The sequence below is a fragment of the Leptonotus elevatus genome, chromosome 14, assembly GCF_054856555.1.
Source record: "Leptonotus elevatus isolate MCC_2025b chromosome 14, RoL_Lele_1.0, whole genome shotgun sequence".
Taxonomy (NCBI): domain Eukaryota; kingdom Metazoa; phylum Chordata; class Actinopteri; order Syngnathiformes; family Syngnathidae; genus Leptonotus; species Leptonotus elevatus.
The window spans coordinates 13,907,482-13,930,451 of NC_141252.1; the positions used below are offsets into that span (position 1 = coordinate 13,907,482).

Genomic DNA, 22,970 nt, shown 5'->3' on the forward strand with positions numbered 1-22,970 from the left:
TAGCCGCTCTTCACTTTCTGTGGGTGTTCATTTTATTACACCATTTTAGAGAAAAGTGACATGAACATGCTTAAGACTGCCATGGTTGCTGTGTGCGAGGGAGTCCAACACAATGAGAGAGATATCTTCCAGACGACTCCAAAAAACTACATTAGTGACAATGCACGGCGACCAAACATTATTGTTGGTCTAATGCAATAAACATATTATTACTTACTGGTATAACCACTGTCAGCTAGCAGTTTGCTTTGCTATATGATTCCATAATAGTTTCAACAAAGCCTTGGCCTGTTTGTTGTTATACAAAGCAAATCTTAAGATCAAAGATCTCCCCGAAGATAAAATATTTGCCAAACATGTTGAATGCTTCACAAATACGAAAACAAAAGCAATGTTCCCATAACATGATTGTCATATAGCAGGGAATTACAAGTATTAACCATTTACATTTCTTGTTTTATACTTTAGAAGTGGCCCACAGGCTACTCATGTGATCCTTGCGGGCACTGTGTTGGTGACCCCTGCTTTACATACTTTCCATGTTGTGCTTTTAACTGGTATAAATTAAAGACACAGAAGAAGAGTACACATGCTTTTACAAACCCACCCAACATGATGCCCTCAGACTCACCTCGAGTCTGAAATCGGTGCTCCTTTGTGTGAGATCCCTCCACCTCATGTCTCAAAGTCAACTATTTCCTATGTAGCCTTGATCATCTGAAACAGAAAAATACATTGTATTCAATATCACTGCTCAGCACTGTAATCTAATTTATATTAAAACATTCGTGTCAAATAATTAAAGCGCTAACCACCAACATTCAGCAGAGGATATTGGAAATGTATTTCTATCGATGTTGAACAAAGTTATTAAAATGGAAATACGGTTCCTCTAGAATCTGAGAGTGTCTTTCTTTTGTTGAAAGTTTTGCAGTATCTGAAGGGGGGCAAGCTTGTTACTGGCGGGTTTGCAAAAAGTGAAATCACCAAAGTTGCAGAGCTAAGAAAGCTTCTTTCTCATAAAAAAATGTACATCTTACACAGGGTGAACGAGAACTCACATGAAATCCCAATAGATCTACTTGAACCAAGTTGTTGAAATGTCAGTAGAGTAACATAACGCCACAATGTGTGTGTGTGCTGAATCACAGAAAGTTGAAAGTTCTCTCCACCCAGCTGCTTCTGAATCAGCCAATCAAACTTAAACACTGGAAACATGTTTCCACCCCCCAATTGCAAAATTACGTCATCTTTGCTCAGCGTTGGAAATGTTTTTGAATGCTGGCTGCAGTTTACCCATATGTTTATTTTTGAACCTTGGAATCCTGGCTTGATTCTTTTTTTTCCTTGACACCGCCAAATTTGCTCAAGAGGAAGAACCAAAACCAGAAATGGCCCAGAAGCGCTCTTTAAGTAGGATTGGGGCAACTTTGGTACTCCTGTACGACTAATACAAATGGATACATGATGATGTTGTTAATGCTTCTAGAAGTGTTTTAATTAGTGCTAACTCTGCTGAGCATTCACAGCACCGCACAGCATGTTTAGGGGTACCAGGCAAGCAGTCCACTGCCAAAAGCTTTAACCTTCGGGATCAAGTGCCGTGCAGCATGAAGAGTTTTATCTGCTTCTGCTTAAATACACCTTGACCATGAGGTGAGATTGAATAGTGTGGCGGAGTATATTAACTACTCTGCGAAAATTAGAAGGGGACATTAGAAATTTCATTATCAGTACAAAGCAAATGAAGCTCATAAGGAATAAACAAGAAGATGGCTATGCATACATTTTACAACGCTCACGGAAAAGAAGCACGAAGTTGGAATACAGTAGAATGGAACCCCATCAAAGAATGTAAACCTACTAATGAATTTATTCTATTCGGATTAGGCTACAATTTTTTTTATTTTAGGACAATTTCGTAGGAATTGGTTAAGTCCATCTCAGATGAGCTCAGGCCGGCAGTGTTTCTGAGTGTTGCTGATATGGCTTTCACTTCGCCTGGTAGGGTTTTAACCTGCATTTGTTGATGTAGCAAACTCTGTTAACGAACAATGGTTCTCTGAAGTGTTCCTGAGCCCATGCAGTGCTTCCTGAGAGATCGAAGGTAATTGGCATACAATCATGACACTCATCTGTTTCCAATTAACCTGTTCATCTTTGGAGTATTCCAGATTGAACATTATCTTATTTTGGAGTAGGTAGAAAAGGTTTTATTTACATTTTACACAATGTCCCTGGTTGTCCCTGGCGCTTAAAGGTCAGCCCAAGTTACTTTTGAAGACACAACAGGGAGAATCTTGATTTTGTGTGGACAGATCCTTAGACACCTTGGTGTGGAGTGGGTTGCTCATCTTGATTTACACCTCACACTACAAAAGCAGTAAGAATACAGAGCCTCGAGAATCAATTGAAACCGGGAATAACATTCTGATTCTCTAGGAATTGTTTGCGTTTTAAAAGTTCAGTACCCCGTTTTGGTGCCTTGGCCAGTACACACATGAACGTGGCGCCAATCGAAAGTGTGGTTTAACATGTTCCAATTAATTGAGCATTCGCTTCAGTGCAACACTTGCAATATGCAGTGTGGTTGCATGACATGTAGAACTGAAAGGGGCGCCCTGTGTTTGATGAGGTTTACCACATTGTTCTCTATGTGTGTGTACTCTTGCTTTAGCAACCATGTCCAGTCAAATAATACTTGAATAGTTAATCTAGACAAGTGATGTTTAACAACACTATCCATCCATCCATTCTTTTAATGACAACTAAATTACAACAAAGTGATCTTAGCGAGTAAAGGCACTGAAAGCAGCTGCCAACAACGGACTTCTTTCTTTTCCACTGACACTTTCCTTGCAGCGTTTATTCAGAAAGAACAGAGCTGAGTGAAAGGCTTTAAGGCGTGCCAAACCTAAAGGCACACACGTTCGCCTTCTGCTGTGACTTGAACTGGACTATTGAACGACTTTTGGGGAATACAAGACAAGTCTGCCTTTCAGCTGCAGCATGACGTTGAGTCTGAACCCTCCCACCTTCCTTCTTTGCAGTCATCCCCCTGCTCTTCTCAATGGATTTTCAACAGGCCATCTGCTCAGGGGCCAAGGGACCCCGACGCTCCTTGAGACACCCCGTGACCTGGCATTCTTCTCCCGCTGTCCTTGAATAACTCCCACGTAAGCTTCGTGTTTAGTCTGGCACTGTGTGTTGGGGCTGGAGTTCGGGATCATAGTGAGGAATGAGCCACACCTCAACATGGTGCAAACAATTGGTTTAGGAAATGAATTTTCCTAAAACTAAGCCACTGTGCAAGTGGAAAAGCAACACACACTCAGTTCTGTTTGTTTTTGCCATTGAATCTAACCTTGAAGAGGAGTAGAGCAGCAAGCTCGTGACACATCAGTTTGGCAAATAAGGCATTCCCCCCACCCAGAGCGTCACAAAGCATTCATCATCATGCAGTTTTCAAAATGAACAATACTGCTGTGCTATGAAAAAAATAGAAACTTATAATACCTTACTGGACTAGAAAATATAGATTGTGAAGTCATTTATGAATGGTGCAAAGACAATCTGAATGACTAAAGGACTCACATAGGTAAACAATGACGAGTTAAGTCCGTTAAAGATGCTGCAAACCTGAAACAATGAGGTTATTTGTTATTACTAGCGACTGTTTACACAGTTGCACAGCTTTCTTCCTGTCAAATCGCAGCCCGCGGGACACGTCTCTTAGAACTTTCTCTCAAGTGAGCTCATAAAGGAGCAGCATACTTTCAGCTTTGGGATGCAGATTGAAATCAAACTTGTTTCCTTTTTTTTCCCCAGAAAAACAGCTAGATGTGAAAAAGAAACAAGGCGCCAATGAGCAGGCTACCCCCAGCATGGTTCTTGTAATTTGAACTGCATCGTGGTGACAACTGCCATTGTATGAATCACTCACTAAAAAGCCTACATTACTGTGCGGTGGACACAGACGGACCAACCAAAAGTCCATCAAAGTACTTGTTCAACATCTTATATGTATAAATCTGGCATAACACCCTTGACATAAGTAGCAGTACAATCAATAATCAAAATTGTGAAAGGATATTTACTATCTTCACTTGAAAGAAAACTCAATGAAGGCCTCGCATCTGTACAAAAACACAATTGGGATGTAAACTAAAAAAGCACAGGTGGTGTTCTGATGATTTTGTTTGGACTTAATTTGTACATGCAAACACCTGTTCATAATCAACAAGAGGATCCACAAAGGCAACTGGACCACCCCTGCCACCTCTTAATCCAGGACAAACAAAAGCGAGAGGGAGATAAAAATAAGAGCCCATAAGATGTCTTACCTCTGCTGCACCGGCCTTTAATCTACAAGCTCTTTGAAGAGATTGCAAAGACGAAATCTCGCTGCTGTTCTGTCACCTTAAAGTGGATTCTCCCCATGAAGGCTTGTTGAGGCTTAAAGCAACAGACATTTGACTCACACACAACCACACATGCACACTAGAAGACACGTGGAGAGTAAAAACTCCCTCCCTGCTCCGAGGCAGAGGCAAATCACAGTCCTCCTGGGGTAACCCTGGGTAACAGAGCACAGGCAAAGAAAGCAGGAGTACAGGGAGGGAAAACTTCTCGACAGAAGCACTTTCTTAGAAAAAGAAGGAAGAATGTTTTATAGCTTCCATCAATTAAGAGCCTCCACTCCTGCCAGTTGTTTTTCCTATATGGTATAGAAGCCCCGCTTTTCCGTTGGCTGGGACTGGAGGAGGATGCATGACTTGCTGCAGTCAAGGCAATTTTCCATAGCCGTCTGAGACGACTGGGCGAGACAAGCAGGCGTGTAGTGGCTGCAGCGTTGCCTTACAGGCAGACACTGGGGAGGGTGCGATGACTGGAGCCCTTGTCTGATCCAAAATCGCACAATAACCCCAGTAGGAGGCCAAGGTGGCCAGCTTCTGGGGGGACGGAGTCTGTGTGTGGTTATTACACACTGACAGGAAACAAAGTCTGCAATGCGATTAAAGCTGCTTGTTTCTTGGGGCCAAAACAGCTAATTGTCCAAGAAAAGGTCTCTAAACATTTCATGATAGTGGAATTCAGGAGATGCTTTTGAAATGTTGTGACTAAGCTGTACCCTGGTGGAGACGTACTCAAGACCGCCAGTGGTTTAAAAATCCACGCATGCCTCCATTTGTCTATGGTTCACATAACTGTGGTCGCATAATTGAGTTGGGCCGATTTAGATGGCCACAGCAGAGCAGAGCACAGGAGCAGCGGTGGGTGATGTTTTTTTTTTTACAGTGCCAGACTGTTTGCTACAGCAGCAATCAAGACTCTTGCAAGAGTCGTCTGGTTAAATGTACAGTTCATACAGTTCAGCTCATTATGTCACAGTTTATTGTTTTTGCATTGTCAAAATAGCTGGTCTGTACCACGTACTGAAGGACAGAATGGTTTGCTTAGTGGAAGGTGGACCCATACACACTGCTACTTGTTGATTGGTCAACAGAATTAAATGGGAGGAATTCAAAACAAAAAAAAAGCGGACAGTGTAAGAATAAATCATTTGAAAGGCTTTTCATTTCTTTGTCGAATTCTTCTTTAATTTATTGGCAGGTTAGATCATTGGTATGTCACTCCAAGAAACACAAGAAACATTAGACTTTACAAATCATGGCAAGATGAATTGTACATGATGGTGAAAACATGCCATTTTTTAACCTCGTCTGAGGGTAACCCCCCTGAGCTTCAATGAACACCTTTTCTGAACACCTTTTCAAACTCATACCCTAACCACGCTAAGTGAGCAGCTGTGCAATAGGCATCCATCAGCCTGCTGCCTGACATGACAACATCAGGTCCAGCAGGACTCATCAGAGCTAAACAACATTGTTCGCCATACAATAGACGATGCGGAGGCGTCTGGGCTGCTCTCAAAGCTTTTGTCTGCTCAAAGGTTAGCGAGCAACACACTTGGTGGGAGTAGGATGTATGAAAAGAGAGAAAGAAGGCGAAGAGCACCACTGTGATGATGCATATTCATACAGAGCAGGTGTTCAAGCCTTTCAGATCAAGCCAAATGTTGATACCCTTGATTAAGACCAATTACAAAATTCTGCAAAGACGTATCGAATCACGAGCCAAACACAAAAGTGACAAATTCCGAATAAAATTTATTTTTATCCCCTTGTGACAAAGCCTCATGCTGGTCCAGACAAACATATTGTGCAAATGTCATAAATTAGTTCTTAATTTCAACTAAGAAGTTAAACATTTACCGTAATCTGAAATGATTAGTCTTAATAAAAAAGTGTCCTGTAGCCTCGGCTCATAACCTATACTAGAAATCACAAAGCTAATTAGTTCATTTGAACTCAGCAAAATAAGTCTGCCGTTATTAAAATGGATTAGCGTGTGAAACTGTAAGAGCATGTAAAAGTCCACGTAAATGTTCCAATTATGTCACATTTAGCCACAGATAACTTTAAATAATCCCTATTTAATGAAAACAAAATCCCACTGGGGATGGTGCATGCTCGTGGGACCTGGGCTAACAAATGGAGGAGAGCTTGGGGAAGAAATCTGGGAATCATTCAGCATGCTAATACTAATCTCCCCTCGAAGCAACTTGGGTTGGGGCTGTCTATGATCTGCCAAGTGGGATTGTAGTCAGATTTAATTTGTAAAAGACACACGAGTATGGAGGCCATAAATTGATCCTGATTGGTCATGTTAGCAAAGATAAGTACTCCGATACGCCCACAAACAAGGACTTGGATCTCTGGAGTCCGCAGATGCTTCTTTGAATGATAAGTGTGTCAGACGCAATGGAGGGGCGAGAACTGACAGAATTCACTTGAGAGCAGGGTGAACTGAATCTGGGTCAGAGGTCAAGTCTTCTTGGTGGGTGGGTGAAACCCACATATAAATTTATTTTTTTACCAATTAAACTCTCAAAGTAAATTATGGCAGCAAAATGCATTGGTGTATGATATTTTGCGCTCTATTCCAATACATCCCTTTCCCTATATAATGTAAGTGTTATATGTGTTCATATCAAGAGAGTCCATAGTGTTTGCTCCAAGTTGACATGTAAAGAGGAGAAAAGTGGCGATGCTTTGTTTAGGAGGAGGAGTTAAGTGCCTTCAGGGGCAGTGTGCAATGCATCCATCCAGCTATTGACATGTGGGTTTGTGCATGCATTTAACACGTGCATAACATGTTTGGAGAGGCAAAAGGAAGGACAGGATAGGCTACAATAGTGATGCACCGCGATGTCTCGAACAGCCCGAAGGCGGAGAAGTTCAAATCGGCTAATTTAACAAGCAATGGACAGCAGAAGGTCAATTTGAAGGTTAAATACACAGAACATTCTTGAGCTTGCTCCACAGCTACAGAATACACTTCTGTCTGACCAAGTTTTAGAGCATATTTTCACACAATTAAAAATCTGTACAAAGGACATAATGCTATCGACAACAGTACCAGCAAGATACTTAAACTTGATAACGTTAATAAAGAAAAGACAAATAACAAAGCTCACAATTTCTCCTATTAGAGATGAGCAGCCCATGTCAGGCCAAGTGGTTTCACGGAACTGGCATATTATCTTTGTCTTCTTCTAAAGAAATACATTGAAAGACAGGCCATGCAAATGAAACATGTGGAAGCACAGGGTCAGATAAGAAACTGTGTGGAAGTGGAAGAATGGAAAACATGCTAAGCAAGATCTTCTTCTTCTTCTTTTCCTTTCAGCTTTTCCCTTCAGGGGTCGCCACAGCGTTTCCTCCCACATTCCAAAAACATGCATGGCAGGTTAATTGAACACTCCAAATTGTCCATAGGTGTGATTGTGAGTGTGGATGGTTGTTCGTCTCAGTGTGCCCTGCGATTGGCTGGCAACCAGTTCAGGGTGTACCCCACCTACTGCCCGAAGCCAGCTGGGATAGGCTCCAGCGCCCCCCGCGACCATTGTGAGGTAAAGCGGTTAAGAAAATAGATGAATGGATGGGTCGCCACAGCGAATCAGTTGCCTCTATCTAAGCCTGTCCTCAGCATCCTCTGCTCTCGCACAAACTACCTTCATGTCCTCTTTAACTACATCTACTAGCTTCTCCTCCACCTGTTCCCTGCTCTCACTACAGATCACAATGTCATCTGCAAACAACATAGTCCTTGGAGATTCCTGTCTAACCTCGTCTGTCATCCTGTCCATTACCATAGCGAACAAGAAGGGGCTCAGAGCTGATCCCTGATGTAGTCCCACCTCCACACCTACAGCACACCTCATGCAAAGCAAATATAGCATAATATAGATGTCTATATATCTCATAATTGATAAAGCAATACAAAAAGTGACAGAGAAGTGAAAAGAATATTAGCAGTTAACCTTCAGCGAGGATGATTTGCATCTTCCACCAATGCAACCATTTTATTCTCCTCAACTGCCCGAAGTCAACTGGGATAGACTCCAGCGCCCCCCGTGACCCTTGTGAGGACAAGCGGTTAAGAAAATTGATGGATGGATGTTGTGACTTTATTCCTTTCATGTGACACATTAACGTGTACCTCCACTGGAATTGGCTAAGGCTGCAATTTGTGAGTATCATCTATCACACTGTAGTGTGAGCTAGAGTGATTAATAACATTCACTTACTCATTAGCAAAGCCACTATAGTGTTCTGCGGTGAGACTCACTCCAAGTCCCCTAAGGATGATCCGTCAAAGATCATTGACGAGTGCAGCATAATGAGATTCAGATGCTGGGGGTCCAACACTATCACGACAGGTTGCAGAGCAACAATGGAGTCGTGGGGATTTAGCACCGTGAGCAGCACGTGCATAAAGTGGTAATCAATGTTCACAAACATGAATGGAAAAAGTCACACACTCAAAATGCATTGAGGCATCGTTTCGATAACATGTTTGAAAAAAGCAAAGTTTGGTTTAGTTCAGTATGCTGCACAAATTTACTACAGTCCTTTGGTGGGTCGGCATATCATATTCTGAAGACAATGTAAAAACTGAAAGGTCAAATTTACTGCTTAGTGGAAACATGGCAAAACCGGAGGCTTTAATAAAAAGTATGGAACAATAAAGAAAATGACAAGGGAATGTGCATGAATCCATGGACACAATCAATCATTTAAAGTGTCCCAGAGAGGAAGTAACAAGCTCAACACCGTTTCTTTCCAGCCAAAATGACACGTGGCTGGTGCATACCGCAGCATCTGGGCTAGTAGGCCAAACCCTTTGTGGCTATATCCCAATACATACACACACACACCTGCAACACTAGCAGATATCACACTTACAAGAACCCTATATCTATACCCAGGTGTTTAGAAGGTATACACTGTAATAATAATAATAATAATAATACTACATCAAATTGAAATGTTTATTTATGCGACTGACGCATGTATGCACGCACGCACAACTGCAAAAGCATCTTTCCTTGCAGCCCAACTTACAGTATACCATAAAGGGAAAAATAGCTAACCTTGCCAGCCAGATTGATAATTGTGATTCACTCGAGGGAGTTCTTCACATTATCAATCTGGTACTTCACTAGGCAGACTCATTCGGGAAAGGCGGGGCTTGCTGTACAATACTTTGAGCTGATTGGACGATGCAGCATCTTTGCACATTTTGTTTTCACCAATCAAGGAAACGGATGAAAATCTCGTCTTCCGTCTCGTCTTTATCTTTACCAGATACAAATGCACGAAACTCCTCTCGCTGTTCAAATTCAACAAGGAAACGGTGAGTAATTCTGCGAGAACATAATTAATTGCAGTATCCATTCTTCTGTTAGGTTTGTTTCCCGCCTTCAGCGCTTATTAGTTCCGTCCTGCCTAAACAACGGCTAATTGATCATCGAAAAAAAGATCGGCTGCAAACGTATCAACGGGAGCGGCACAAGATGTATGTATTCTCTGGAGTTTGTGAACTCACAAATACGGCGATAATTCATCTTGTTGGCAAGATTAAGATATAGCTATTACCTTAATAGTGTAAGGATACTAAAGCGGCTCTGTGAGCGAGGCAGTCCTTTGGTCAAGTTTTTTTTAAACTTGTTCAGTACACACTGTATATAATTATGCGTAATCATATGTACAGTGCAAGTATATTTTATTTTTTTTATCAAAAATGTTTTACATTTTACACTAATTTACATGTTCAATGTACATACATGCAAGATCGGATTCATATGTATTTTTTTTTTCAAATTTTTGTCATAGGCTAACTTACTCAACTAGAGACTGAGCCTAAAATTCACATGGTATAAATTGTATCTCTCCAAAGTAACGGTCCGTATCATAATATAAACTTACTAAAAGTGTAGAAATTATAATGGAAGTTTCAAGTTACTTAAAGGTGAAAAGTAAATTTTTCATTTTAAAAGAGGCAGAAAGGATCTAATTTATTCTCTCTGCTTCTTTTCATTCAAATTTAGCTTTATCATGTAAACGAGTATTTCTTTATGTAGTGAAATACATTTCACAAACAACTACAACAAGTTATTTTGAGACCTATCATTGTGTAGACCTCATAACTCAGCAATCTAGGGTTCAAAATAAAGTAAACAAATTCAAATGCATTTATAAATATGTAGTTTTTTAATGTAATGTTTTACCTCATCCTGGTTGACGTAACTGCTTCAGTTAAGGGTTTTGGGTGCGTTTGCTTGGTCTCGCTGTACCATTATTTTCTCTCCAGAAGTTTTACCTGATAATTTGTTGTTCATAGCTGGTTGCTCTCCACTTAAATGCAGTCCAAGACAGACTTCTGCCAAAAGTGTACTGTACATGGAAGCACTTTCAATGGTATTTGACGACATTATTGCGATGCTTATTATCAGTGTATCTTATTAGAAGTACATTAGAAGTGTGGCTTAATTATAGTAAGATTAATCTTTTACAAAAATAATTTTGGTTTTGTTTGATTATTAAACAATACCAAATAAACAACAGTCATCGGTTCATAACCAGTAATCAGAAAAAAAAACTTTGCTATACTGTACATTTTTTTAACAAATACAATTAAGCAATGGAATAATCGATTCTAAAAAATATTCAATAGTTTAAGTATTAATAATTAATAATAAGTAATTAAGGGCCAATGTGCAGATCAAAACCAGGCCAAACAACTTGAATTAACCTCCAGAGGGTCTGACTATGGCCACAGGCAAATTACTTGGAAAAACAAAGCCATGAAAATTAGAAGTTGAGTAAGTTCAGCACAGGCAACAGGCAGGTTGGAGTAATTGTTGCTAGCTCAGTGCTTTCATCAGTCACATGTGCCAAAGTCTTAGACAGTGACAGTGAGAGCTAAGATGACATTGTGAGGCTATTATGGTTGGTTAAACAGTCTGGAACTGCCTGCTTGCTTTGCTCACTATGGTCAAGGTCACAACAGCAAAGAGGCTGCTGCTCACTGGCCTTTAGGGGCCATTATCACACTGGCGGCTCTAAATAAGTGTACAGTATCTGTCACGTGGCTGCGCTGACCTCATCAAAGCCTTTAGAGACCAACGCTAACATCAAAATCTTTCTGTTGAATCATAACCACTTCATACAATGGATATTTTATCATAGGAAGACAATCTGTGTTTAAAAATGCTGAGGTTAAAGACATTTTTTACAACATTATCAAAAGACTAGCTATGCCAGATGGTATTTAAATTAGGCATGCCATTTTTGACCGATACCGATAAACCAATAATTTAGAAAGTGCCAATGTCGATAACCGATACGTTTGCCAAAAATTGTTTGCAAAATTAACTTGAATACAAATATACTTTCAAGTCCTACTGTAAGTCTAACATGTACACATACATTGAAACATTGTGTAAAGCATTATGAAGCTGAATTTGAATTGAGTTTGCCAAAAGTCATGTTTTAAAAATGCAACAAAAAACTGTGAGGGAAACATTTTGGGGAGACACAGTAAAGAAAGCCCACACTGGCTTCTGCCATGTCGCCATGATGCATCTTCTGTTAACACACATTATGATGTCACAAATATGCTCAGCTGGTTTCTTTATTATCTGATTTATCTGTATGACGTCAAATTGGTTGATAATTGCCGATAATTATTGGCAGATTTCTTTATTATCTGGTTTATCTGTTTGACATCAAAATGGTCGATAATTGCCAATACTTATCGGCCACCGATATTATCGTGCATCCCTAATATAAATGAAAATTAACATTTTGAATGAAATGATTAATATGCAGGCCTATTCTTGTGAGACAACTCTGCATGAAACTAGAGTACTGCATGCTAACACTGAATGCAGTCAGACAGGTGGCTGGCAGCAGATGACTTGATAAGCAGCAGGTTACCATCATCATCACATTGAGGACCTAAACAAGAGCCTTATAAATAAAGCACCATGGTTGGAGTCTGTTACATAAACATCCATCAGGTGAGAGAACATCTTGGCCAACATGGAATCAGGCATGTCTATTTCCCACAGCAATTAAACGTAACGTACTTAATGCAGCCGCTAATAAGGAAGTGCCCCATTTAAAGGATACAGCACCGAGCCACGATTTGAAAATCTGACTGAGGTCAACAGCTTCCTGCTGAAGAAGAGGAACTAACAATCCTGAGTACAATAATCAAAATCATCATAAACTTTATTTGTACCTTTAAAAACATGTTTCCAATGAAATGCAAAAAAACCTAACCACATAAAATAACAGCAACAGTAAAAAAAAAATAATAATAAAAAAAGCCTGAGGCAACACAGGATTCAGACAACTCAACTGTGAAAGAGGGAACACATCTTAAAACAAATAAGTACCTAAATAAAATTACATCCATAAAAATAATAAATTCAATAAGAAACTAGTTAATTCAAAAGAAGCAACGGGGTAAAACATACCGTCACTTAAAAGCCAATCTATAAAAGTCAGTTTTAATAATTAATTTAAAAGATACAACCAAAAGTCAAAAACCGTTCCAAAAGTTGAGGTGCTCTGATAGAAAATGCTCTATCACCTTTAGATTTGTTAAGCCTTGGCTTTGGAACAACCGGGTGAGGCCTTCATCACCCAATGATCCAAGACCACGGGCTGGCTTATAGTCAGTCAAAAGTCCAGAAAGGTAGCTCGGAGCCAGTCCCATACGTGCTTTAAAAGTAATCAGTAGAATCACTTCAAAAACAGACTGGGCGCCAATGAAGTGATGCTAAAATTGGGGCGATGCGATGCCACCTATTGGACTTAGTGAGAAGCCTACCTGCTGCATTCTGAACCAGCTGGAGGTGAGAGAGTGATTAAAATTTAGGAAATGGTCAAAGCAAAAAATTATTTGATCAAATCATCACTGCTGTGGCTTTATTGAACCTTCAAGATTAAGGTTGGCATAAAATAGCCTGTCAATGGGAGGTTTACAACTCCAATAAGGCAGAAATGTGAGCAGCCTTGCATTCTGGAGTAGATACGATTGGTGAGACAGTTGGTTACGAGACACACACAAACTGTAATTTTTTTCCACTTTGGGACACCTAGGACGTATGAGTTAACATGTTGCAGTAGGTGTGAATAAAAGACCTCTCCTAATAACACCTAACTTGACTCATCAATATAAAAGGGGCACTTGTTTTATCTGCTTTGGTTTCATTAATATCCAATGGGATTGGACTGTAGGTTGCTTGTTAAAATATATACATATTTAAATTAAATGGATTAAACAAAAGGTGAGACTTGGAGAATAGGATATAATGGCACAGACTGGTAAACTAGCCCAGTAATGCATGTGTACCATTGTATTGGTAGCGTGAACATGTGGTGTTTGCCCAAGGGTCGATTAATCCGTCTTTCCGACAAGAGGAAACAGCTTTGAATTTCAACATTTTACAGCGCAGTCAAAACGGCTGGAGTTAAGATTAAGTTTCACTGCGGGAATTATCACGAGAAATTAGTCGGGCGCCGCTATCACCTCTAATCCGGAGCAGGTGTTCCACAAAGATGCGTTGTGTTTAACCAGCAGTGTTAAAATAAACAAAGCAACAAAGGCTGCAGTTTTCTCACCAAGACCAGTTTTTCGACTCCTGTGAGCGCTGTGACATTAAGAGATAACTCTTTGCTAAACAATCTCATATACTCATTTTGGCGGGGCTTTGTCATAGAGGATTTTGGTCAATACAAACCGATAACACTGCAACAAGCTTTTTCGTGCGTGACATGACTCAGCTGGGCACCAGAAACTGAGCCCTCTTTTGTGACTAAAAAACAAACAAAAAACTATGGCCCACTTTGAATTCTTAATTGGTTAAATAAATTCCAGAAACGATCAAATTAGTGGTCCGGGGGCAGATGTGGCAGCCTGGTGATATCCCACAGGGATTTGACAGGCAGATGCGCTACCAGCAGGGGTCATGAGAGGTCAAGCTGTTCCATTACCATTATGAGAAGACAAGGGTGGTATTTATTCACTGCCTTGCCCTCCTAAGAGGGGGAGGGCTTACAAGGGAAAAGAGATGGATAGTTAACCCTTGAGGCGATTGGCTGATTACAACCCGTCCTCTGTTCATCTCATCTACTGGTGGACATGCAGTACACCCAGACAGATTCAACTTCAAGGATGAAAAATACGGTCAAGGCAGAAAGTTGCTAGAAAAAGTCAGACATTCACACATTATCCGACTACACAATCATCTAGAGTGCTCCTAGAAATGCTCCTTGAAATGCTCCCAGGAGAGGACGATGGGGAATGAGTACACACGTCACTTTAAAACAATAATGATCATGGCAGAAAACAGCGCGAGGCGGCATCAAATTGGTTGTGATGCACCCTACATTAAAGACAAGATGTCAACTTCTGGTATTTTTCATGTTGTGTATGATTTTTGGCCCGGGCCCCCCAATAACAGGCCAAAGCATATAGCAAGGCTTGCCAAAAGCCATAGAGTAAAGCATGCTGGTGAAAAAGATCAGAAATTTGAAGGGATGCCTTACAGATGGTTTAAATATTCACTGGGATTTTTTTTTTTAAAGCAGCAACTCTCCTACTAGTGCTATTTTGCCGTGAACGGCTTTGATTCACAAATGAATCAGAAAAAGGGAAAATCCAGCAAGAGCATTGATACACAAGGCCATTAATATAACATGACTGCATAAGTACAGCTTTCACTCGGGCCCTTGAACCATAACAACCGTCTCAGCTGACAGGAAAACCCAGTTTCTGGCACGTCTCTACATTGTTATTATTAGTTGAAGACTATGCACACCAGTGTGGACATGTGCGCTCTAAAACATTGTTATTAGTGCACAGGACGGCAACCACAAGTTTCCAAGAGGAGGTGAGGCGCAGACCACAGGGCTTGTTGCTGGAACCCCACAATAGCACGCAAAATTATTCCAGAGGAGCTCAAGACACTGCAATAAACCCAAAAGAAAATAACAGTTATTAGAATCATTATTTAGAGTTAAGGTCTCTGTCAGACAGAGGCAGAGAGCTGGGACACCATAAATGCCAACAATAACAATATATAGGTGAAAATAGGATCCAGAGTTCTTGATTGTATTGCCTGGGAAGATGAATGACAATGGCCTTCATTTCATCCAAGTGGACGCTAGTGTGTAGCCATATATTTGTCTTTAATTTAATGAAACTTTAAATCATGCTTTATATCCTTAAATACTCCTAAATTGCCCTTATGCTAAATTTTTGCAATGGTCAGGTCCTAGTTGGATTTAGAAAGTGTCACAAAGTGTGTGGCGGCCCTTACTTGCGTTACTTCTTGTGTTGTTTACAACCAATCACGGCTCACCTTTCTGCGTTTGGTTAGGTGACATTCAGAGCCTATTGATGTCACTGTGGTGTCAATTTTAGTCGACGGCAAGTGGCAAAATGGCCGCCCCTTGGGGTGGATAAAAATGCTTAAGTCATATTCCACAAAGACAATATTAATCACAATACACTAGTGGGGCTGCATAAAACTTATTATTGTAGTTTCCTTAATGGCTGTTGCCTAAACTGTAAGTTTTCCTGTAGCATGTGTGTGTGTGTGTGTGTGTGTGTGTGAGGGACGTAAAATGTGGACACGTGACAACCTTGCTCTGCAAGATGAATTCTCGCGGGATTTGTGAGTTTGCAAACTCACAAGAATACATCTTGTACTGAGCCTGTTGATTTCCACCGATCCGAACCACCAATCACAGAGCGACATTGTGTTTGGGGCGTGATATGCATCTGTGACGAAACCAGGAAGCCAGCCGGCACCGACGGGACAAACAAACAAATTTAACATGGACGAATGGATGCTACAATTAATTCTGTTCTTGCAGAATTACTCACCGTTTCCTTGGTGAATGTTGAACAGCGAGAGGCGCTTCGTGCATTTTTAGCTGGTCAAGATGTTCGTAAATCACCGTGGAGCAGTCCCAGATTGATATCGTGGAGAACTCCCTTGAGTGAATCACAATATCAATCTGGCTATTGCCATGTTAGACACATGAGTCCATGCAAAACCACTTCTTTGTGAACATTTCCTAGTCACTTATTTTATAAGCACACCATTATACAATTTTTACTTTTCACCACCTTTTACAATATGTAATTTGGTTCATGTTTGATAACAGAACATTAGCTGGATATTCATGGAGTTTTTGTCATTTCTAATAATCATAATAAAATAATAAAAGTGTGAACTAAAAGGTTCCTGACTGATGTTCAGTTTGATTCGTTTTGATACTAGTAGGTAAAAGTTGAAGCATGTTTTTTTCTTTTTAATCGTGTGGCATAAAGTGTTAAGGCAGACAGATGCTCGTGTGACGTCATTTCCTTTTCCAAGAGAGCCACAGCAGCCCTTATTCATCCACACACAGTGATTTCCCCAAATACACACACGCCAATTGTTAGACTGATTTTGCACATCCCTTGTAGTTATGAGTCATGTGTTCCACTCTTACCACACAGAGTCAGTCTAAACTGTAGACACTTGGAAACATCTGGAAAAGCCACCAAATAGTTTTCCATCATCTAGCTCCTGACTTCTATACTAAACAGACAGATGGACAAATTGATGATCTTCTTGAATTAATACTAACTATTCTGTAAGAGAGACCAATGTATCTGTACTCGGAAAGAAGCAACGAGACCAGAAGAGACAAAACAAAGCAGTTCATTCCCTGGACTGCAGGACCTCTAATAACATTAGCACAGAGCTGCCGACAAATTGGAAGTCAGCTTCTCCGATGACTGCTGAATGTCAAATGCCATAAATAGCCTGTAGTATCGCCTGCAAGCACAGCAGACACGCATGTGTGTTTGGTATTTACAATAGCTTGAAGAAATAACCTAATAATCACAAACTGAGCTACGACCTGTAGATTTGAACCCAATTCAATAGTGTATGTTTGTATTCAGCACAGGAATGTGCTTTTCGGGGGACTTGCTCAAGGATTCAACAACAATGAATTTCATCTGCTAGTGTTTTTTAGCCATACAGGTGCAGTGTGTAAGTGAGAAACATGGGTGCCCCCCTCCTTTGGGCAGACGGAGCACACGAGTTGAAACAGCGCTTATGCAATAGGAGAGGAGAGACTGTGCCTTGGCACTGCCAGCAGAATAGTGGAGCTGGATGTTTGTGCTAGATATGAAACCTTGTGTACCCTTTGGGCATCATGTAAGGCAGCAGTGGGGCGCCCACGGCCCGTGGGCCATACACAGCCTGAAAGAGAATTTCATCAGGCCCGCAATGAAATTTAAAAACAAAAAAAACAAATTAAACCTCAGCGGAATTGCTTTCATTATTGCATCACATAATTTTATACATTTAGTATGGCTGTCAGGAGGAAGACTTGAGGAAAAAGGTCCCATCCCCTGGCAAAAGGCAAGATGCCAATTTTCTCCCTGGTGACTGCAAAAACACATGACAGATGAGTGTTCTTATCGTAACATTCTTCACAATGAGCTAACATCCTCTTCCGTCTGACAGCTGAGGCCTGACAGCCAAACAAGGCCTGATGATTGTATCGCTTCAGGAAACACGATCTTTGGTTACATTTACCTTTTTTTTTAAGGAAAGAGAGTTAATTGAGCATGTTCAGAGAGTCAATATGGGATAGCCAGGGACCAAAAGCAACCAGAATGTGTTGACACTGGCCGGATGCCAAACGACTGTACCAACATGACAAAGCTTGGGGAGTGAGAAATCAAGAAAAGAGATTATCTGGCTTGGATATCAGGCTACCTCCTGCTCAAGTGGAGAGTGGGCTGAACTCGGACAGAAGTGTTAAAGAGGCTCTTCAACACAATACTGAAACAACTGCTGCCAAAGGCCCTCACAAGAACTTTGGGTTTGTCATGCTACTGTGCAACATTGTAAATTGTTTTTTGTTAGCCTTTTCGCTCCACCAAGAACAAACTGAACAACAATGGGAAAATAAAGACTTAATCTGCATACACTCGTAAACTGAATGGTTTAATCCTTTCCCCTTGCTCCACCCCTCTACAAATGAGCATTAGTGGCAAATCAGATAGGTAGCTAGCACCTGGGGCTAAAGCCAAACTGTGGCAAGGTTTTTACTTCCTGAACCTGGATTTGCCACGTCTGCAAATGAGTAGTTTTTATGCAAGCAAACGACAAATAGATAATATGAAGATATTAACTGCTTGCCCTTGGTGAAAGTAATTCTGTTGGCTGTAACATATTGAATTCCCACTTAATGCTCCGTTTACAATCACCCTCCGACAAGTCCAGGGTTAGTCCGTGATTCACATTATGTCACCTGAGACAAGCCACACTACAGCCTCTGCTATGACCCTAAACAGAATAAACCACACAGAAAATAGATGGATGGATCATAGCCGGCCAAAATAGCATCATTCATACCGAGAAATACATTGGCAGAGGTGAATGTGTTACACAACAGAAAAAGCGCACACTTCCTAGTTTTTATCTTCAAGACGGAAAGTCCATCTATCCATCTCCACCCACGTGATGAGCAGGTGGGACATGGTGGAGTAAATGTAAATTTGCATCATCCATCATGTCAGAACAATGCAAGACACACGGCGCCAAGTGAAACCCTCACAGTGAGCACTTTGGCCGTCGCACCAGCTGTATTTGCTTTTCCAATATGGATAGTAAAGTGCCACCTGATGGTGACTGGAACAAAGTAAGTATGGATCAATCATGATTTTTATTGTCACTGTGATCGACCTGACCTGTTAGCTGGTTTAAAACCACCCAGCGGGTGCATAGAAGGTCATTTCCATATAAACAAGATTACTGGTTTACCATAAAGGATGTGCAAACATGTTTGAAAGAAAAGCTATCAGAAGCACAAATGTATTTGAGAATAACACCCTTGAACAATGTTCTCCATTAATGTCAAGAAAACGACTTCCCATATGCGAGTCAGTACGCCAGCACTTGTTCCTCTTTCTGTACAGTTAATTTCCATAATGCGCAAATTTGACCACATCACCCCCATCCTGAAATCACTGCATTGGCTCCCGGTGTCCCTCAGAATAGAATACAAGGCTTCCCTCCTCACCCATCAGTGCATTCACGGTCATGCCCCACAATAACTCAAAGAACTCCTCACGAACCCTCCGTTCTACATCCTCAAACCTCCTTCAAGCCCCCAAAACCAAGCTCCGCACTATGGGCAATCGGGAATTTTTCTCGGTGGCTTCGAGGCTGTGGAATGCTCTCCCGGACTGCCTGAGGGCTCCACAGCCTATTGACATTAAAAATCTTTAAACTTTTTTTTTTTTTGCAAAAGCTTTTCGCTGGACTTTTTTTCATTTTTTTTTTTTAAACTCTGTAGCCCTTTGAGAATGTTGAAATATAAAGTGCATTATAAATAACATTTATAATAATAAGAATTATTATTATTATAAATCATAATCATAATTGTTTCTTCATGTAACATGCACAAACAAACAGATGCAATAAAGAGCAATAGAAAATGCCTTCACAAAGATGCTAGTTAAGATCTGATCATTCAATTTAATATGTTTATTATTTTGGCTGCAATTTGCTGTATTGTTTTATTGTACTGCATTATACTGACTGAGAGGTGTTTCTGTTGTCTATTTTGGGAAGCTTACAGGAACTGAGCCAAAAATCAAACAACAATTAGGTACAGCCCCCAGTAGGATGCAGTACGGTTCAATGCCACTGCAAACTACAACCACATTTCCATCTCTATTAGAACATCAATCACCACTCATTATCATCTTAATAAGTCTGATTTGATTTGTGAAATAAATCTTGTATTGGATCGCATCAGATGCTTCAGGTGTACTGAATGTTGTAGATGTTGAGTCACTGCAAAAATATACCTCCCTCCTTTTTTCCCCACCTACATCAACTCCATTCATCCACCTGGAACCTTTTAATCCTGCACCCTTTGACAAATGGTTAAAACCGCCGTCCTCTTTTAGTCTTCATTTTCTTTGCACAGCTTACAGACCGTCTTTTTTTTGCAGGTGACCCTGAAGGTGTGCTTTAATCTCCCCCAAAGGCTTGAGGCTGTTAAGAGAGCACGACTGGGCGAACCTTGTTCTGCCGGATCAGACCTTGCTGCGCCACTGAGCTTGGACAGAAGGTTTCTGTTTGTGCAGCCGCAGATACCCGAAGAGCGGCTTGACTGAGTAAAGCCTCTCAAGGTGGACACATGCGTGAGTGTGGGTCCACAAACGCAGCTTGCAACAGAAACTTTCAAATAAAGTTTCAGAGTCACTGAATTATGCATCAAGTAAAATATAAGTCCTATCAGGGTGACTGTGTGCAAACTCAGGTCAAAGCTAGTCATGTGCCTTTTAGGTGACCTTCACTTGCCAAATGACAAGTCTTGGGCCAAGATGCTGTCAGCGCCAGCCTCTAGTTAAGCTTCTTTTTATAGCAACCTCTCCAGATGCTGCTGCATGAACACAAGACAAATAGAATCCAAACCACAGCAGTGGAAAATAGAAACACACGTCGCCATCACACCGGCCTCACTCGGCCGGCTACGCTACAAAAACAACCTGGAAGCCATAAAAGGACAATGAATTGTAACCATTTAGTCCCAATGAATTCATGTTAAATCAGTCTTCAAGATGGGTGCACCACCTCCACCTTCAAGGATGACACCATGATGTTAGCCATGCCTGATAAGTGACATGCACACCTTGCCATATATGGAGAAAAATGCAGAGGGGAGAAGACATGAAACATTGGCAACTTCAGAATTAATGGCGGTTCAAACTTCCTAATAGGCTGCAGAAGCGTTGGAATAATCCCAAAAAAAATCCTACTGGCCACACAGACATCAAAAGAGAAGAAAAGTTATTTTCCATCATCCATTAGTCTGCACTACCATGCGTAATTCACACTAAATGAACTGACAAAAACAACAGAAGCGATTTGCATGAGGGAAGTTTATGTGGTAATGATGTCACTGCTTCAAACGTCCGCGACCACCCACGGAGAAAGATGGCTGCCTGACATTATGTCCCTCTTCTTTTTTTTTTGTGTCACGAGTCAAGTTATATTTGACAGCAGACCTCCTCCTGTCACAAAAACAGAACAGCCAGAAGCATCACATGCTTTCCAGTAGAAGGAAATTACGGGTCACACTCGATCGCCGTCACAAGGAAAAATGAAATAATACAAACATCATGTTCCGTGTGGTGGATAACATTTCCTCACCTCAAAAATGTGAACCACATAGACAAAAATAAGAACATGGTGCCACAACTTCTGATCCGCCAAGTTTAGTTTCCACAGTTAAAACAGAGAGCACCCACATACACACACAAGAAATACAACAATTATGGAAGTCGATTACGATTTCTTTATGGTCCATTAGCCACAACCAATGAGACTGGTCTCTCCTAACAGACATTGTTTAGTATCTTACTCCGGTGCTTGTGCCGGCTAAGTCCAATTCCAGTGCAAATGAGGTAAACACTATTCCCACAACTTCAATGCCTCATAAACTGATCACTTATTATGCTAATTAGGACATAAATATCCCAAAAGAGTGAATCAGCACACATTACTGGATGGGGTCTAAGCAGAACCTTTAAAGAGATTACTCCCAACTATTAGCCAGTGCTTTTATTTTTACACCATTCTAGCCGTGTGGTTCAAAAGGTAGACCTGTCACAGTTGAGGGTTGCCAAGGTGAAAATGGGCCAAAATGCCAAAAGGCAGCCCTTCCTGGCTCTGTTTGCTCTGGTCAAGCCCCTCACTTCGGGGGAGATGCTGCCCTTTTGTTGGCTCTGTGTGGGTCGTGAGAGCCTTTGCAAGCAGCACACAGCCAAACAACAATAGAAAGCTACTAAATCACATTCTAATACAACTAGTGGCCATGTCCTGTGATTGAGTGCAAGGGCCAACGCTCCCATAAATCAGACAGGAAGAGAGTGACATCACTATGGGCTAAATGTTCATCGTCTCCTGAGCTAATATTTGAATGGAATAACCTCCTAAATACACATCACAACCATCCATTTATTTTTCTATCATACCCATGTTTTTTTTTTTATACATGGGTGAGCTGCAGCTAAATTTGGGCAGAGGCGGGGAACACCCTGTAATGGTCAGCAGTCACTCACAGGGCACATAGCCTACTGTGAAAATAACCATCCATTTTACATTCACCTTTGGGAAATGAGTACTTTCAGGTTTAAAAAATAAAATAAAATAAATGTTTTTAGGGGGTGTGCCACGCAAGCACAGGGTGCAATGTCCACACAGGAAGCCCAAATTCGAAAACCATTCGAACCAGTGAGGCAGATAGCCAAACCACTCGCCACTATGCTGCATTACACATTACATTGACTTTTATTCATGATCCCCTTTGCGATATAAATCCACATATTTTAATGACGAGATTGCATCCAAGTGTGCTGTGCACAAATGTGACTACAGACACAGTTAAAGTGAGTATAAATAAGTTTATTTTAGCTGTGTCGAACACTGAAAACTGAGCCTGCGCTGAAACACTTGTTGG

General features: G+C 40.9%; 2 protein-coding genes across 6 annotated transcripts in view; both read right to left on the reverse strand.

Moving 5' to 3' along the window:
- tiam2a (TIAM Rac1 associated GEF 2a) overlaps nucleotides 1-22,970 on the reverse strand; it is a 90,417-nt gene that overhangs the window by 42,780 nt on the left and 24,667 nt on the right. For 3 of the 5 annotated variants that reach the window (XM_086094788.1, XM_086094785.1, XM_086094786.1), the window contains exon 2: nucleotides 632-717. The gene's annotated coding sequence lies outside the window, so the exon portion shown is untranslated. Of the gene's footprint in view, nucleotides 1-631; nucleotides 718-1,061; nucleotides 1,118-4,343; nucleotides 4,366-22,970 lie in introns of those variants that run through there. The other 2 variants (XM_086094789.1, XM_086094787.1) reach the window with 2 other exon arrangements.
- Nucleotides 1-22,970, reverse strand: part of scaf8 (SR-related CTD-associated factor 8) — an 85,410-nt gene that overhangs the window by 737 nt on the left and 61,703 nt on the right. The window contains exon 21 of the transcript XR_015097074.1: nucleotides 632-717. The gene's annotated coding sequence lies outside the window, so the exon portion shown is untranslated. The remainder of the gene's footprint in view (nucleotides 1-631; nucleotides 718-22,970) is intronic.